At 40.2% G+C, this 18,237-nt stretch overlaps 1 long non-coding RNA gene across 1 annotated transcript; it reads right to left on the bottom strand.

The window, feature by feature from the left end:
- Positions 1-233: 233 nt before the first annotated feature.
- LOC124033703 lies at positions 234-16,485 on the bottom strand. The gene is made up of 5 exons (XR_006838439.1): positions 16,012-16,485; positions 14,014-14,239; positions 12,035-12,121; positions 10,327-10,669; positions 234-1,571 (listed from the first exon to the last, which is right to left on the bottom strand). It is a non-coding gene; the product is annotated as an uncharacterized LOC124033703 (long non-coding RNA).
- Positions 16,486-18,237: the final 1,752 nt, after the last annotated feature.

The raw sequence follows: 18,237 nt of genomic DNA, 5'->3' as shown, positions 1-18,237 counted from the left end.
ACTGTCGTTCTCAGAGTCTGTGTCTCTAGGCTGCGTTTAGACAGGCAGCCCAATTCTGATCTGTTTTTCACTTATTATTCTTTTGGCCAATCAGATCATCTCTGAAAAAGATCTGATGTGAAAAGATCCGATGTCTAAAAAAAAATCTGAATTGGGCTGTCTGTCTAAATGCAGACATATAAACTTCAATATCAATCATTTCTGTATTTCCAATTTTAAAAAACACTAGAATATTTTAGACATCTGTTGTATTATTTATTCTGTATACACATTCAATTCAAACAGCACAGAAGTCATGACAAGTCAGAACTCAATTACAACAACATGTTTTGTAAGACGTTTGTGTACAAGTATGTGTCCCTTTCTTTATTGCAGGTATGTTCAAAACTGTCTATCTCTCTGAATAAGGATAATAATAACAATCAGGCAATGAGACGGCTATTCATCTGACTGTTTCAATACTGTATCCAACACATTTCATGTAGAACATTCCCTGATCACTATGAACGCATGCAGATAATATTTGTAATTGGAAAAATGCAGCATTTGATGGACATACAGTAAATGGATGGAATCTTCACCAAACAATGTCTTTCTTTTCACTGTGACAGTCAAACAACATTTGCAATACAGCCAGAGGGTGAGTCATTCACATTTATTTGCATAGAGTAGTCAGTTCTATTCATAAAGTAACTAATTGCACATGACAGAGGATAGACATCCAGAGAGCTTCTCTTGTAAACAGCCCACACATTAGGGCACTGTAGTGCTTCTCTGAAGCCCAGTACACTCCAGGGTACTCTAAAAGTACAGTAGGGACCAACCCCCCCCCACACACACACGCACGCACACACGCACCACACACACACATTTGTCCTTAAATTAAGGTATGAACACATGTTGATCTCATCCCTTTTGATTTCACATCCTACACACATTGTTTTACATTCTGCTGTAATGTTAAAAGTTATGTTGAAACTATACACTCTCAGCCATGCAATATATCATCAGATAATCTGTGCGCAACTTCTGCAAACAATGTCTTCAAATATCTCCAAACATTGTCCTTACAGTAAATATCTCCAAACATTGTCCTTACAGTAAATTACTCCAAACATTGTCCTTACAGTAAATATCTCCAAACATTGTCCTTACAGTAAATATCTCCATACATTGTCCTTACAGTAAATATCTCCATACATTGTCCTTACAGTAAATATCTCCATACATTGTCCTTACAGTAAATATCTCCAAACATTGTCCTTACAGTAAATATCTCCATACATTGTCCTTACAGTAAATATCTCCATACATTGTCCTTACAGTAAATATCTCCATACATTGTCCTTACAGTACATTTCTACAAGCATTGTCTGTTAACTTTAGGGGGGATTCTTCAGTGCCCTCATTTCTCAGTGTTTGACTGGAGAGGATGCCAATGAGGAAGGGCCCAGGGCTCAGGGCTCTGGGCTCAGGGCCCAGGGCCCAGGGCTCAGGGCTCAGGGCACAGGGCTCAGGGCTCAGGGCTGATGGAAGAGTCTTCCCCTAGAGGTTGTCAACACCTGCAGGACCTGGAGACACAGAGATCAGAAACAACATGTAAGTCACCCATGTCACATTGCTTAACACAGGAACCCAGAACACAGCGGATTGGCTAACTGTAAACAGTGACCAGTATTGTTTTAGGTTACAGTAAGATGGAGTGATGACAATGATCTTGGGCTTAACGCTTGATGGAATCTAGTTTGGAAGCAGAGAATGTGTCAGTCAGTGAATGATTGGTTAAAAAATAAATACAGTCTTCCATCTATTTCTACATTGGGTTATTCAAAACACATTAACACCAGTTTCGGTACTTGGAGTACGCCAATAGAAATGTTATGAATAATAAGGACAATTGTGTGACAGTATGTGCAAAGCAATTCCAGAGTGGATAGAAGCAGAAAAGTGACAGATTTTACCAATACAAGAATCATTGTGAATTCATGTGGGATATTAAAGTTTTCTGATAACTGTGTTTATTGCTTCATCCTTAACTGTCATCAACTTAACAACTAAGACAAATCTAGCAGCCTCTCATCAAGTTCTGAATATACAGGGGGCAGTCTACCCGCACCATTACCAATTTCACCAAATTATATATAGAGAGGTTTCTGGACAATTTAATCCCACCGGGGGACTTGGCCAGACCCTTTCTCTGTCAATTTTCACCCTCTCCCTTATTCAAGCCCCCTCTTTTTTTCTCTGCCTCCACAATGTGGGATCTCTCCCTCTTTCTTTTTTATGTTCTCTCATATATTTTTTTCTCTGCGCCCCCCCCCCCCGCCAAACCCTCAGACAGCATGCAGCTTATGCAAATCATCAGCCTTTTATACTCAATACTCGTCTTCAGTCCTGAATGAGACCTCAACAAAACACACACACACACACACTCAGGTTCATTTAAAATGTCCAAATACACAGAGCCCCCAGTGTTCTCACTCAAAGTCTTTAGTGCCATTCCAGTCCATTTCGATTTGAAAGCCCCAACATGACTGGATGAGCTCCCAGTTAGTAGGATAGGAAGAGGCAGACAGATGAGAGGGTCCTGCTTCTACTGTCCCAGAGAGGGAGGGAGGGATGCATAGGAGAGACAGGATGGGAGAAAGATGGAGGGAGAGTGAAGGAGACAGGGAGGTAAGGAGTGAGTGATGGAGGGAGGGGGAGAGGGGAGTATGATGAATATAAAATGTTCTCTGTGTTGCTGTGTTCCCAGGCTCTGAGCTGTGTGCTAGGGGACAGGAGGGGGACGGGAGGGGGACAAGAGGGGACCAGAGTGGGGGGACAGGGTGCCTTTGCCCAGCTGTAAGGGGGACCTAAGGGACTTCTCACACACTTTCTGACAGGCTGTCCCTTTCACCAGCACATAGCTGGGCCCGCCAGGCCTGCTACCATAACAACGCTGCAGCCCCTCTGTCATAGCAACGCCACGGAAACACCACAGAACACTGGGCTCCCCCAGCCTGCCTTGGACATGACCATGAGGGGAGAGGATGGGAGGGGGAGTTGACAAAAGTAGATGAAGAAGTACTGAATGTGAATCAGTCTAGACATTCCCACCGCTGTGAACTTGAACTTGACAGACAGCCTGAAATGTTCACAGGCCGTGTGAGTGATGGGCAGATAGAGAGATATAAGCAGTACAATGGAGGTGCAGACTATCTAGTGATACATTTCCTTAACCTTTTCTAAATGATCCCACAATAAATGGATACAACATGCCTGTTGAAGTGGTCATTAAAACTTGTTTGGTTGACCAATTGGTTGCCCTTATTTGGTGAATACACCATAGCCTTTAGCTAGGGCTGTTATGGACGTAGTCTCCAGACTAATGCCTGTAAGCTGAGGCAGGCCCATGTCTGGGGGTCCAGGCTGTTTATGGCTACTGGGCCGTGGGAAGAAAAGAGAAGTGAAAGGTCCCCTGTCGCCGTTACAAAGCTGAGAACAACTCTTGGTGGGATAATCGCATTTATCCCCAGATTAAGACGAGATCGCAGCTGAGGTATCCTCACAGGAGGAGAGGAGAGGGAGTGTAAAACATACAATCTTTAGACAAAGCTCAGAGCAGGGTGTGTGATTTAGTCCCTTTTATGGACAGGTTATAACATTGAATATGATGGAAGATTACTATGCAATTTAATTGTGTTTGTCTGAACCCACCAGTCAATTGTTAATTCTGCCTGGATCATGGTGAAAATATGTCTTGATACATTGGTTGTGTTTAGCAGGGAGATCTTGATAAAATCCACAAGGCTTCAGCAACAGTCTGTCACAGTACAATGTGGGATGTGGGAACCACAGTTCAGTGGAGGTGTAACAGGAGCATTCACAGCCATTCTATTCTTATTGTTAACCCATTCTCTAACAGCCCACTTGACCTCATGAGAAATGGCAGAATGGAGCTACAGTAACACACTCTGAAAAGAAAGAACTCATTTTATAGTCATAACCCAAGTATGATCGGTATCTTGCATTTGATTCAGATTGAGCTCCTTAGTGGGATAATACAAGGTGGTTCCAGACAGCTCCCAGACCCCTGTTCACCCTGTCTATTAATATGCCAGCTGCAGCCTCTGCCACATGGAAACACAGACAGACACACAGAGGCAGACAGTACAGTCCCTCCCCCAACACACACACTGACTGTCCATACACACAGATAAACATTAATAAGTGCATAAAAACACACATATACTATGCATAAATACACACATGCACACGCACACACACACTTTCCCAACACGGACACACTCCCCACCACCTTACATTCTGAATGGATAAACCTGTTAAAGCTCAAACATAATTTCTCTCTCATTACAACTGTTTTAAACATGATATTTAAGTGAGCTCTTCTGTGCTATCCCTCTCACATTCTCTGTCATTACTTTTGTTTACCTCTCATTCCTTAGTTCCTGCATACATTATCACCTACGTTCTTCATTGTCTGTATGCTTTGATGTGAAATATTGTTGTCTGCCCCTTGGTAAAAACAACAACTTCTCTCCCTCCTTTCTCTCTCATTTTCCCTCTGGCTGCCTCCTTTTACAGGGTAATATATTGTGATTGTTTAATTAATAGCCTGTCTGTGGTAGAAGGGGAATCAAGAATACAGTCTGCCACCCAGCTGAAATGTAACACGACATACTCAATGCCAATTTGTTAATCCATACTTATTGGAAAATCTAACAAATGATGCTTTTTAAAAATCCTATGATTCTGTAAAGATATTACATCTGTGAATTATTGAAACTTGTTCTCCCATAAACAACCATTAATATGCTGGCTGTTATAGACACCAGGTAGTTGAAGCTTTTATGAGGGGCAGTAACCCCCAGCGTACTCAGTGAGTTAAGATACGTTTAGGTTTTCCAACATGGTAACTATGTATTACGATTTTAACACATGCATCTGACTATCCTTTAAGTTATTATTTTAAGAGCGCAGCGTAATTTCAAAACAGCTAATTTAGGGCTTTAAACTAATTTGATAATTTGTGCAAACACACACACACACACACACACACACACACACACACACACACACACACACACACACACACACACACACACACACACACACACACACACACACACACACACACACACACACACACACACACACACACACACACACACACTGAGACACATTCACTAACACACACAGACATAAATACATAGAAAAACGGGGGGAGAGGGGCTGCTTTTCCAGGGGGCACTCTCATGGTTTTGGCGCTAATGCAGGCATCTGGCAGTGTCTGGTATGGAGCGTCTTTCCCACCCCATTACCCCCTGTGTCTCCTGCAGCACCCACCCACACAATGGTGGGAAAGAGGGGTGGTGGACCTCCGTCAAGAGCTCTCCTCACAAAGCAGTCATTGTGGAGGGGAGCCAGGAGCAGAATGATAATGTGGACTCCATCTACTGTTTACCAACAGGCAGACTAGCTACAGACAGACAGCTGCAGTACACAGTGCATTACACCGACCTGCAGCCCTGCAGCCCGGGCTCAGAGATCACAGCTCACTGTTGCTCTCTGCTCTCCCTTGTGCCAGGGGCTAAAAGTAATATTTAACAGGAATCTGTATGGTTATTGTGTATGTGGGTGAGTGTGTGTGAGTGTGTGTCTTTCTGTTCACGCGTGCATTTGAGACTTCCGTGTCTATGGGCACCATACAATGTGGCATTAGTCACATTGCGGAAAGATAGCATTGTCCCATGCTCTTATAGAACACATTTAAATTCAGCCAGGTCACTCGTGACACAAGTCAATATTAGACGTCCATCCATGTCTGAAGACATCGGGAGATGATGTGGAAACCGGCCACCAGGGGCAACACTGAGTGCTTTTACCATCAAGTAGGTTTGGGTTTGCTAGGGCGTTGTGGATGGGGATGCCGGATGGGCTTAACTTTGCATGTTCTAATCCAGCGATAGAAAGTTGTTTTTGAGATTTTTGTTTTAAACCGATCCCAAACCGTAAACCTTACCTTAACCATTCGGAGTTAATGCCTAACCTTAAGATTCTGGGGAGTTAATGCCTAAAATTAACCTTAAACACTTTGAATTTTGACGTTTGGAATTAAATTTGACATTTGAGAAACATGGGATGAACGTCTAATTCTGACGTGAGACTGTGAGAGCTTGTTGTTCAAATCAACGTGTTTTGGTTCACACAGCCAATGTCTAATTAAAACGTATATTGACTCGGCACATGTGCATGCAGAATGCAACATCACCAGTCATTACAGTAAAAACATCTACCTTAAACTGATGCTGTCCTAGGTGCTGAATTAGATTGCAATGCTACTGCATTCACTGACAAATCACTGATTACATACTGTACCAGTGGCTCCCACCACATCACCACCAAATAATTCCCTGTGTCCAGCGTTAACAATCAGGGTTGAAGACAATGGGGAGATATGCATGTAGACTACTGTAACAGCAATAGTCTTCTTCATTAACTGGGAACTAGGCCATATGAAATCAATCCACCCAATGAAAACAAAGAGATCAGTCATGTTTACAGATTTCATAACCTTTAAACCTGTCAACCAGGAGGATTATAGACAGAGCATTCTCTATATCACCCCCCAATTAGTAGTAAGAATCATCCAAATACAAGCCCACGGTCTCTGAGTAAATGGGACATGAAGCATCAGGATCAAAATACGTCTATTTTAGTCCCACAGTCAGTCTGAAACGGAACAGACTGTGTTCTTGTGTTGAAAGTAGAATATACAGTAAATGAGAATGTTATGGCAGATATATGGTGGAAAAGGATCACTGTAAGAACTTTCTCTCACATGAATGCAAAATTACTCACATCTGTGCTCTGCGTAGAATAGTTGCTATGGCACCTAATCCACATAGTGGAAATGATTAATTAATTAATACAAGGCAGATGTGATAGCATTTGAATACAGGAATAGACTTAACAAAGCATATTCAATGTCATAGGCATTTACCTTGGACGCACACACACACACACACACACACACACACACACACACACACACACACACACACACACACACACACACACACACACACACACACACACACACACACACACACACACACACACACACACACACACACACACACACACACACACACACTTATCATCATATTTACATCAAATGCTATTAATTATAAGATTCCCTACAATTGATCGTAGGTTTAATTTACACATTGTGTGTAGAGCTAGTCCTTTGCTTCATCCATTAAGCTTTTTTATGTCTGCCCATCCCTGTATTCTACGCAGTGACACATCTGAGATGGAGGCCTTGAAAATATGCAAATCAGGTATGAGGAGGCCCCTCCCCCCTATGGAGAGACTGCTAGTCTAATTAAAGCTTGCTTGGGCATTAAAGGCACAGTTACCCTTTGTTGTATTAAAGGCATAGCGGATTTCCTTCATCATATTAAAGGCACATTTTTTTCTTTGTTATGTTAAAGCTACAGTAATCTTTGATAGTACTAAAATACATAGTGGTTATTCATTTATCATCCCATGTACTGTACATGATGATGAATATATGCAAGTATGGGTAGGCTAGGCTAGCGTAGATCTTTCATCCAATTCATGTAAGTTGTATAATCACTCAAAGAGCATTGTGATTTTATTTTTGTTTGTGCAAACAATTAAGAATACATTTTTTGGAATACAAATAAATGTTTCTCCAAATGAATGCTATTTCCCTACATGATTTAGTGGGGTATTATCCCTTAATCAAAATATCATAGAAACATAATATACCATATGATGTCAGGTGGAAGGTGTCTATAGGCCTGTTTTTTGTAATGAAATGACATCATAATTTAACAATTGACATTATATTTACCATATAGGAGGCATTAGGCTGTATGTATTATACATCACTCTCTCTTTGTATCTGGTGTGGTTTTGTTTGGCTGCCATAAAGGTTTCATAAAAATATACCCTACTGTAAGGGATGATCTACACTGGCTTTTACATTTCATTAGTTACAGTAAAGGGACTTCAGGATTTAGGGGATATTCGGTTAAACTGGATATTTTTACATTTGGCAAAAATTAATCCCACATTTTCCACATTGCTGTCGCATGTCTCGTGCAGCTAAACATAACGTGCATACAAGGCTGCAGCGCGCGACTCTAATGTGCTGCTGTGCCTTTAAAGGCGGCTCTGCTTTCTCTCCTCGTTTCTATGCAATTATGTTAATATGCAGAGCTTGTCTGGTGCTCTTCATTAACGGCTGCAGTTGCATCATTGTTTCCTTTATTTGTCATCTCTGTAAAGCCAATGATTCAGTAACAGGCTATATTTTGGTGTTTTCTTCCTCACAAATATGTGGTCTTTAATAGTGATGGATGAAGTAGGCCGTATGTAAAGCCGTTTTATACATATTTGCGTTTATTTGTGGGTTTTCTATTGCAACAAATGATCCTATCTCAAGGTCGTGATTTGCATCCGGTTTGTGTTGGACATCGGTTTCTAAATAGGCAGACAAGGTCCTACCTTCAGTGAGTATGCGAATCATTTCTTGTTCAGAAGAATATGATTATTTATTTTCGATATAACATATTTTCAGTACATTGTGAAATTAAATACATTTGATATTGCCATGCAGTCTTAATATTAGACTGTGAAATTCCGTTTTATACTAACGTTATATCAACCACAACCTACATTAGGTAGCCTACCTTTTTTCCATTTATCATGCCATATTCATATTCCTAGCTTGTTAACATAATTGTCCAGCTAATTGTCTCAACGTGTAATTTCTAAATTGCATAGCAACAGCAGTATGTGCAGTGAAAGCAATGACCTGCTCTGATCATTATAATCATTTCATCCTGTACTGTGACAAAGAGACATATTTTCAGTTCAAGTCGAGGTGCCTATAAGGTCAACTTCAATACCTATGTCCTCTCAAACTATTATAGAAACATCTATAATGTATATAAATATTTTCTGTAGAAATACATTTGCCATGTTACATTGACTGATAATTTAAAGCTATGAAAAATCATACTCCAATTATACTCTTCACCATAACCCAGATGATAATATAAACAGAACATGTTGTACAGTACACCATCCAACATGACAGACACATAGGCCTGGCCTACAGTACTGTAAATCGTGTTTCCCTCTATGATAAACACACAGATACAACCATAGTTGCTGTTGTCTTATTTTGTGAATACGCACGTTTTTCATGACAGATGAAAATGCATTTTAAAAAGTGCTGATAATAAGGATATATAAATTGTAGTTCATCTCTGTTATACATAAAGACAACATCTGAAATGACTGGAACTAATTAGGGCTAAACCCCCTGTGCACATTTGTCCTTTTTGAATAGTTTATAGCTTAATATCAAATCGCCAAAGTAACCAAGAGTGGAAGTAAACAATGAGGTACAATGATGGAAAATGAAAAAGGCCTTGTATTTTGTAATTCCATGTGCAACATCCACATCTTTGAAATGACAGTATATACAGGAATAAATGTCACTCTAAGACATGTGGCAGGGTGCATATGAATGTGCATATTATGGACAATAGTCGTGAAACATAGAAGATGTATGTAGGTAGGAGACACATTATAGTATGAGGCATGAATGCATACACAATAGACGTATCATGAGTGAGAGAAGTTGTAGGCTAAGTATTAGAAAACAGTGGGTTTAGATGTGAGACACATATGTAAGTTGTATGTATGAGACAAACAGCGGTTTGAGACGTGAGGGTTGATTGTAGGTTTGAGACTGATTGAAGGTGTCATGACTAAAGAGTGTGCTAGCTCTGCTCTGTGGCTGAAAGCCACAAGGGCATCATCATCATCTCACATGACCAGATTTATGTAACCTGAGAGTGCAAGGATTGTGTGTGTGTGCCGTGTGAATGTGCGTGTGTGTGTGTGTGAGAGAAAGATACACGTTCAAAATTAGGATTAGTTAAGAGATAAATATTTATTCATATAGAAATACGTGTATTGTTTAAAAAACTGATTGTCTGTTGCAATGTGTGATGAATGCACATTACAATCAAAAAATCATACAAGGCTATTGTCAGTTCGTTAATGCAATGCCTTGTTAACATCTAAACAGTAATGGATGGGGCTGCTTTTTCTCTAGCCTACAAGCGTTAATTTATCTAATATCTCCAAAGCCCTGCCACACTCGTTAGCCAGTTCAGATTGGAGAGGGTAAGATAAGAGAGCTGACAGAGGCTAGCCTACTGATGAGGGGACTGATGGATAAAAGCCTGATAGAACTAATGGTGCTGCCAGCCCTACCTCATGCCAACACAGCCATTTTAGGAGCAGCAGCAAGACTCTCCATCAAGATGGCTTCCGTAGCTCAGCCCCAGTCAGTAACACAGAGTCCTCTGGCTGCCTGCTAGGGGGGGCCGCTCTAACTGGCAGCTCCTTTGTCCCCGTTGGCACAGGGTGGAGGCATCTCGCCCGTCCTTTTCTCCAGGGGCACAGATGGCACCAAAGGCTTCCGGTGATGGAGATTTAAGGGAAGAAGGACAAGGGGGTTGGCCTTTTTCTTCCCCTCCTGCTTTCTGTTTTTTTGTGAAGACTGTGCCACTTTCCCCTTGCTCAATCCAAACCTGGTGTGAATGGCTGGCAGTCACTGTGGAGGAAATAAAGCACAAAACAGACCCCCTTTTATCACTGCCATTGTAACTACCACATAATCTGTCTTTAGGGAAATAAAAGGACAGAATAACTGTAATTCCTTTGTATCCGACAGTCACACCACTACAAGGTACTAGACTCTGGGTGAAGCTTTTTATAGTAATCTTAATAGAGTGAAGAATTAAAACAGTCTGGTTATTTGACACAAGCAATGGTGTACAGTAGGCTGTATGGCATATATTGTACTGGCTTTGTGCTACCCATAGTGGCTGCAATGTTGCTTTAGTGTGTATGTGAGCCTGCTGTCGTTTCAGACCGTGGGAGGGGGTCAGTGTATTAGAGACAATAGAGAACAAGCCGCTCTCAACATCGTTAATTAATTAAAGGGGTTGCCAGCTCGTCAGAGAGTGGTTAGATGCCGGGATGAAAAAAACATTACCCGCCAGCCACCCTACATCTTGCCAGCACAAAATGCTTTGTTGTGGTGCGTTGTCCCGTTTAACAGATGGTCTAATGTAAAGAGTGTACTTGTTCATCATTAGTTATTTATTTCACAAAAAGATTCATGATTAAATTGATGTAAAAGAGACTCATAATACTAATTTCTATTTTAGCGTTCTAATCTATGCCTTCATGAATAAAAGGAGGAAATATAGTTTCAGGCTGTAAAATGTACTCAGAATAGCAATCTGCTTTCTACTGTGTCAGGTCAAATTAATTTAGAATCCATAAAGGAGGTTATTATATTATTAGCCTATAAAAGCAGAGAATGAGAGAGGGAGTGGGAGATGGAGACTATAGTTCCTCCATCTTCAGGGAGAATGCATTTTTGAAGATCAGTGAGGAACGTGGGTGGTGGGTGGTGGGTGGGTGGCGGGTCGGAAAACAAAACCCAGATGAGATGAAACAGGCAGACAGCCTCTTTGTAAACAGAATGGATTCAGAGGAAAGAAGTGGCTGAAGCAGATGCTGAAGTTTCAGCGTTTTTCCTCCTTTACTCCTCCTCTGCTCTTTCCTCCTTTCTGTAGTACAAAGCTGAAGGCAGCAGAGTCAGAACCTGACGACTACAGGGAGCCAGCTCAGATCTGGGTCATGCTGCCACCAGCACAAACCAGGAACATACTGGAGCTTTTACACATCTTCATCTCCACCAAGGCTCCCATGGAGGCATAGAGAAACCTGAAGCCAAGTGGCACGGAGCTGCATCCTGGCACCTGTCATTCACACCCACATTGGTTCATGTTCATGTTCTGTTTTCAACCTCTCTCTCACATTCTCTCCCCTCATCATGCCTCTCTATATCTGCCATTAGCTGTTACTCTACCATATAATGTGCACATGTACTGTATACCTTACTTACCATTTAGTAGACAGTTTGCTGTTAATACTGCAGAGTTTGTGGGTGTATCTCAGGCAGCCACTGCAGTGACAAGGGCACTGGATCAACCTTTGACAATAACAAAGACATTTCCAAATACAATACAATAGTGAAAAAACTAAAAAACTAAACGTATCCATTAAAACAATATGCTTGAATTCTCATCACTAACATTCAGCAACAATTCATTTGATCATTGTCGGGAAATAGAATAGTCATGCCAAGGGTTCTTCTACAACAGGCAAAGGACACGTTTATATGGATTAGGCCTAGAGAAGAATAGAGTGGTGAGATTGGTGTGGTTGAATTAGATAATGTCTCCATTCTTCTTTGTTGGGACTTGTGTGGATCAGAGCCTGCATTACAGTTATTGATGAGGAGATTCAGATAGGCAGGTTGGAGGAGGTCGACACAAGGCTATTGTTTTGAGGATAGTATAGGTACAATCAGAATGCAGTTAGTGAATAAAGGTGAAGGAACAATAAATAATAATAGATGGATATTTTAAGCATAAATTGAGGTTGATCAGAATACGAAATGTTCAAATCAAGTGAGTTAATAGTTGTTGTTAATTTCCATCATCAACAACTAGCCTACTCTCAGTATTAAAAGACCTGAGGAGAATATCGGCCTACACTTGGATAATGTAAAGCTCACAATAGACATCAAGAGGACGCGGTTTTGGTTAAGGACGATATTATCAGAGTAGCGACTAGTAGGCCCTATGTCACTGGGTTGACCAGTGGAAATTCTAAATAGTTTGGTGACACACTAGAATGGAGAGATCCGGCCAGTCGTGGGAAAAGCTCGCTCGGACGTTTCACAAATCCAGCGTATAGCCTCCTTTACTGAATCAAACCAATTAGCCAGGAGCGCGCTCCAGCCATTGAGCGCCACTGTAGGCTCTGAGAGGAGTTGTTGGTTGAATGAAAATGCATCCCCGGATTTGGTTCTCCAAGAGAAGCTATAGAAGTTGCCTTTTGAGGGATAGCTATAGCACCGTGAAGGGCCAGGCAGAAAGTCCAAATTGAGACACTTGAATCATTTGTGCCGATTAGGTGTGCGCACAATGCGTAAAGGTATTGTGAGACTCACATGGGAGGTATAATTCATTTAAATCTAGAAAAACCATGAATATCTTAAGTGTTCTTTCTTTCTAGACAACACAACTCTGTGAGAACACAACTGAAAGTATGCGTTTATGTAATGACATGGATCGCTTGACTTAATATCGACTGAAATATCGACTGACATAGCTCATCTTAATGAGGACCGTCTTTTTCATAGGCGTTGGCCTATAGTATGCTTAAATACGTCATAAAGGCTAATATCGGCCATATTCTGGAAAATCAAAACGTTTCCACCTGAGACAAGAATGATATCAATATGTGCCACAAATCTTAATCCATCTGATTAAACTTTAATTCAATATGTGTTTGCGTGTGCTGCGTAAACCTGATTTATGCAGTGAGAACTATAAGGAATACTGGTCAACTACGGATACTTTGATGCGACAAAGCTTTATTCATATTCATGCCCGAATATCAATTGTTACAGTTCACTCATATGACTGGATAAAGTTATCTATTCCTCTGACCGGAATAAAGGCTTTTTATTAAGTATTTTTCGTTTTAGAATATGTTTTCGGCAAAATCACTCTAGATGCCTTACGTGATGGAATAAATAAATATATAAAGAGTATTCTTGCTCTAAGCATACTAAACAAAAGTGGAACAAATATACATTTCAATTCACAACATGATTTTGAATCCTTTGTGGAAAATGTTGACTTATCATTTAAAGGCATGCTATAAAGATTACCCTACTTATATTTTGAGAATATATTCTCTAAATGAAATCAGAAAAAGCAGTTATTTCGGGTTGTATCAGGTTTTGAGGAATTCAGAAGTGTTTCGACAGATGTTTATAATAAATTATTAGGAAAAATTGTTATAACTTACCGGAAAGGCAATGAGGTATTGGCCTGTAATTGCATATCAATTATGTTATTTTGTGTCTTTACTCCTAGACACCATTTATTCCTGTCCGATTCGCAGGTTTGGAGGACATTCCTACATTCGGTTAGCTAGCTTTATGACGGCCGAGTAACACTCATACAGCTAGATAACCAAAGATAGCAACCGACTCCTTCTCGTACATACTGCCAGAGTATCGTATGGGTTCCACCTAACATGAAAAATAAACATTTTGTTAATGCAATAACTAGCCTAATAATGATATTGCTACTACCAATTGGTATCCATAAACCTGCCCCCTTCCCAAAATAAGATAATAATAATAATAAATAGGCCTACATCAATAGACATCAATAGAAATATATCCTATTATTAGTTGATGTGCAGGCCATGGGGACGATGAATAAGACTCTGTGAAAGGTTTTAATCTGTCTCCATCTCTAACTACTCTCGCTGATATAGACCCATGCATGATGACATAGCTAGCATATAGGCCTACAGGGCTACAAGCCTGGCCTGGACGTGCAACCAGCTTCCCGCCTTTTGTGAAAGATCCTTATATTCTGCATAACTTAAATCATCGTCATATTAAATCCTAAATCACTTTAGAGTAAATCGATCAATAGACTCTCAACCAGTGGAGGACTTGGCTAACATTGAAATGTTCTATTTATAGACCTATAGCTCTGCTCCCATACAACATCACCATCTTCACCACTTAGCATTCCACTCCCACCACATATCTTATGACAATAATGAGGATCAATTCATGTAAAAACATATCACAGGCGATTTAATTGCATCGATTGACATCGTATTTGCAGGCAGTATATTATAGGCTTGGTGACTTTTCCAGAAAAATAGCCTGTGTCTATTATGGTAAGGACTGCATGGCACTATGTGATCACTATAATGAAATTATTTGTATTATTATAGGCTATTTATATCTGGATATAATTTAGTGTCTTTCCCCTCCTGGAAAAATGTATCTATTTCAAAAGATCATAGAGGAGACCCACAATAACACACATGTAGGCTATTCATTCACTAATTCATTCATTTCTCACAAGAGAGTGTAAAAAAAACAAGCTAAATCATGTAATCAAGATGAAAGCGTGTAGGCCTGTAGACCATCATTATTTTACCGGCTTTAGTATTGTAGCTAGTCTATCTATAATGAGCCTTCTGCACATGTTTAAAGACAGACTAACCTCGTGATGAACCCACGTTTCCCTTTATCAGTGCGTCTGACGTCATAGCTTTTAATTGAAAAAGTCACGAATAATAGTGTGCTTGTAAGCCATTTCCAAATCATTTTGATTTAACACATCAATAATTTAACACAACGCAATGTTGTTTGTTATTAATATAATGTAACAATGAAAATATTTACAGAAATGTATACCACTGTATTGCTATTTTAGGGAATAGCCTAAATAATTGCATATTCTATGTACATTTCTTTGTATGTGAAAAGGTGTGGGTGACATTACACATCCTAATGTATGGATGAGGATATTCCTACAAAGCAGTTAGGTTACCAGGCTATAGGCTACATTTGAAACTGCTCAATTTCATCACACCGACTATCTTATTGAATGAATGTAGAAAATAATATAACCAATATACCATATAAATTAAACCCCTAGCAGTATCTGCACGACCAAAAGGACTGCGTTTATTTCACAAATAGGCCTATACATGTCATAGAAGCTATACAGGGCGATGTAGATCTATCCGCTCTTTCGACTATATAGGCCTAGGCTACAGTTGATCAGATTAAACACAGGTTAATTTGTCCCATAATTAGACAACTTTATGTAGACTAGATCAATTCAAACTCCTTAACACTGTATATATATACTAGATGGTCAGAATTGATGGCTGCGATATGATTAACAACGATACGTGTCTGCAGCTAGCGGTATGTTATTAAGCCTGAAATAAACTCACATCGACGTCTATTGAATAAGGAATCCTTACTTTTCAATGCGAGGAAATTTGTCCTGGTTCTTTTGGCATCCAATGGAGGGCTGCGTATCCGCGTGGAAGTCAACAGTAAGGGTTCCGGTAAAGGATGAGAAGCATATGGCTAGCATATAGAATAGGTTTTACCGAGGAAATTAAATCAGATTATTTACCTATTAAGAGAGGACATGTGTCTGTACAGAAAACGATAACTGCTTCTCATCCCAAATTCGCCGTTCGAAGCAGGCGGAGGCATACGGTTTCTAAAAGGCGCTGTCGATGCTCAAACCTCTGTTTTGGAACGATCCATGTCGAATTGGTGGTTTATTTCCGAGGTTGTGTTATCCCTTAACCATTATTTCACTTGTCTCTCGTGAATGGCATAAGAGATGGCATCTCTCTACGGATTATAAATCAAAGCGCGGTCCTCCCGTGGCCCGTTAGTTTATCCATTGTCGCTCTCCTCCGTGCCGCGGTTGCTCTCACTACCCTGAGAGCATAGAGTTTTTTCTATAAATGCTTCTTCCTCTGACAGTTCTCTTCTGCAGTGACGTCACTCCAGCAGCAAACGGCCGAGTGACCAATCACAGACAGGCTAGAGGGGACGTGTGTGTGTGCGTGTGTGTGCACGCGCACGCGAGCGGGTGTGTGTCTGGTACAAGAGTGAGTATGCACGTGTGAGTTAAGCATACTTTGCGCGTATGCCATTATGTGAGAAAGCATTTTTTTCTATTCATTTTTAGGCTATAGGCTACTTGAGATAATATTACCGCTTGGTTATTACACTATATAAGAAAAATATCGAAAGATTACCCCAAACTTAGGGCAACGGGTAGGCTACAATTTGTTTGCATGGGCTTTAAGTACGTTTGGTGACTTTTACGCAGGTTTATACCTCTCTCTGTGTGTGTGTGTGTGTGTGTGTGTGTGTGTGTGTGTGTGTGTGTGTGTGTGTGTGTGTGTGTGTGTGTGTGTGTGTGTTTTATGCAAAATTAGGTAACATAAATTGCTAAACACCTCTTACCCAAACCATTTAGCCCTTAAAAACACCTTATAGAAGCAAGCATTATGACAATGTTATTACAACAGTATTATTTGTGTTTATTAGATGCATTTCCCCCCATTAACTCTATATGAATGTTATTGGATGACGACATACTGAGCTAGGCCTAGTATTGCACAATCCACCTTCGGGTTTTGGTGTGGCAGATTTAAATTAAGATAATTCGGATGAAATAGGGTGCTAGAATAGGCCTATCACCGAAGGAGAGAGAGAGGGAATCTATTGAAACTGGATTTTGCCTTGTGGTTCTTTACTTTGATACTATTGGTGCTCAGTCTAAAATGTGCTCTGTGGTAGATGTGCTCAGTAAAGATGCGGTGTAGCTTTTCATAATACATTAACAATGCGTCTGTTCATGTCATTTATGTCTTTATCATATTTATTTGGCGATATTATCCTAGTTTTTTATTATGGCATTTTTTTCTCCCACCGATTTGGCAAACTGTCCAGGTGGGCTATGGGTTAGTGCGTGCTATGTGATGAGACGTAATCAATGCAGCTTGCTATATCCTCATTTATCAGCTGAGTTATTTAGACCTGCAGTCTACACTTTTAGCATGAGCATTTTCTTCTCGCTAATCCCCCTTTTTACCTTCAGTGCTTGGCACTCTCCATGTTTCATGTTTGAAAGCAGATATTCTACACCACAAAGATCCAGTCCAGCAGTGTATGTAGGCTACTTTAATCCAATAGGCAATGACAATAGAGAAAAACAAATGCTTTATGGAGGGTAAACGATTTTTTATGCTTCATGAAATGTCGTGATCTAATTTCTCTAAACTATCCAACCGATTGAAGTTTCAATTAAGTTTGCAATATCACAACCAACAACTCCATTTTAAAGTAACTCAAAAAGCTATTTGGACAATGTTTGTGGGTATACAATTTTCCCCAGGCTTGGAAGACGACATTCTTGAACTTATCTCTGATCTCCTCTCTCCGTTTGGCCCCAGTCGGACAGGGAAGTAGAGAAAATAATATGCAGAGATACTATAAAACGTGTACCATGTATGTACCATTTTGGATGGTGGACCAAACAAAGCTAAGGCATGATTATACAGCTCTCAGTGATGAAGCACCTTGTAAGAAAATGATCCTGATCATCATGTTTGAAATATAAATACATTTATTTACGAGACAATGGAAATACGGCATAAACAGATAAACACATGTATCTT

Source organism: Oncorhynchus gorbuscha, linkage group LG04 (genome assembly GCF_021184085.1).
Source record: "Oncorhynchus gorbuscha isolate QuinsamMale2020 ecotype Even-year linkage group LG04, OgorEven_v1.0, whole genome shotgun sequence".
Taxonomy (NCBI): domain Eukaryota; kingdom Metazoa; phylum Chordata; class Actinopteri; order Salmoniformes; family Salmonidae; genus Oncorhynchus; species Oncorhynchus gorbuscha.
Note: the sequence above shows the minus strand (reverse complement) of the source record. Positions and strands in the feature narration are given on the sequence as shown.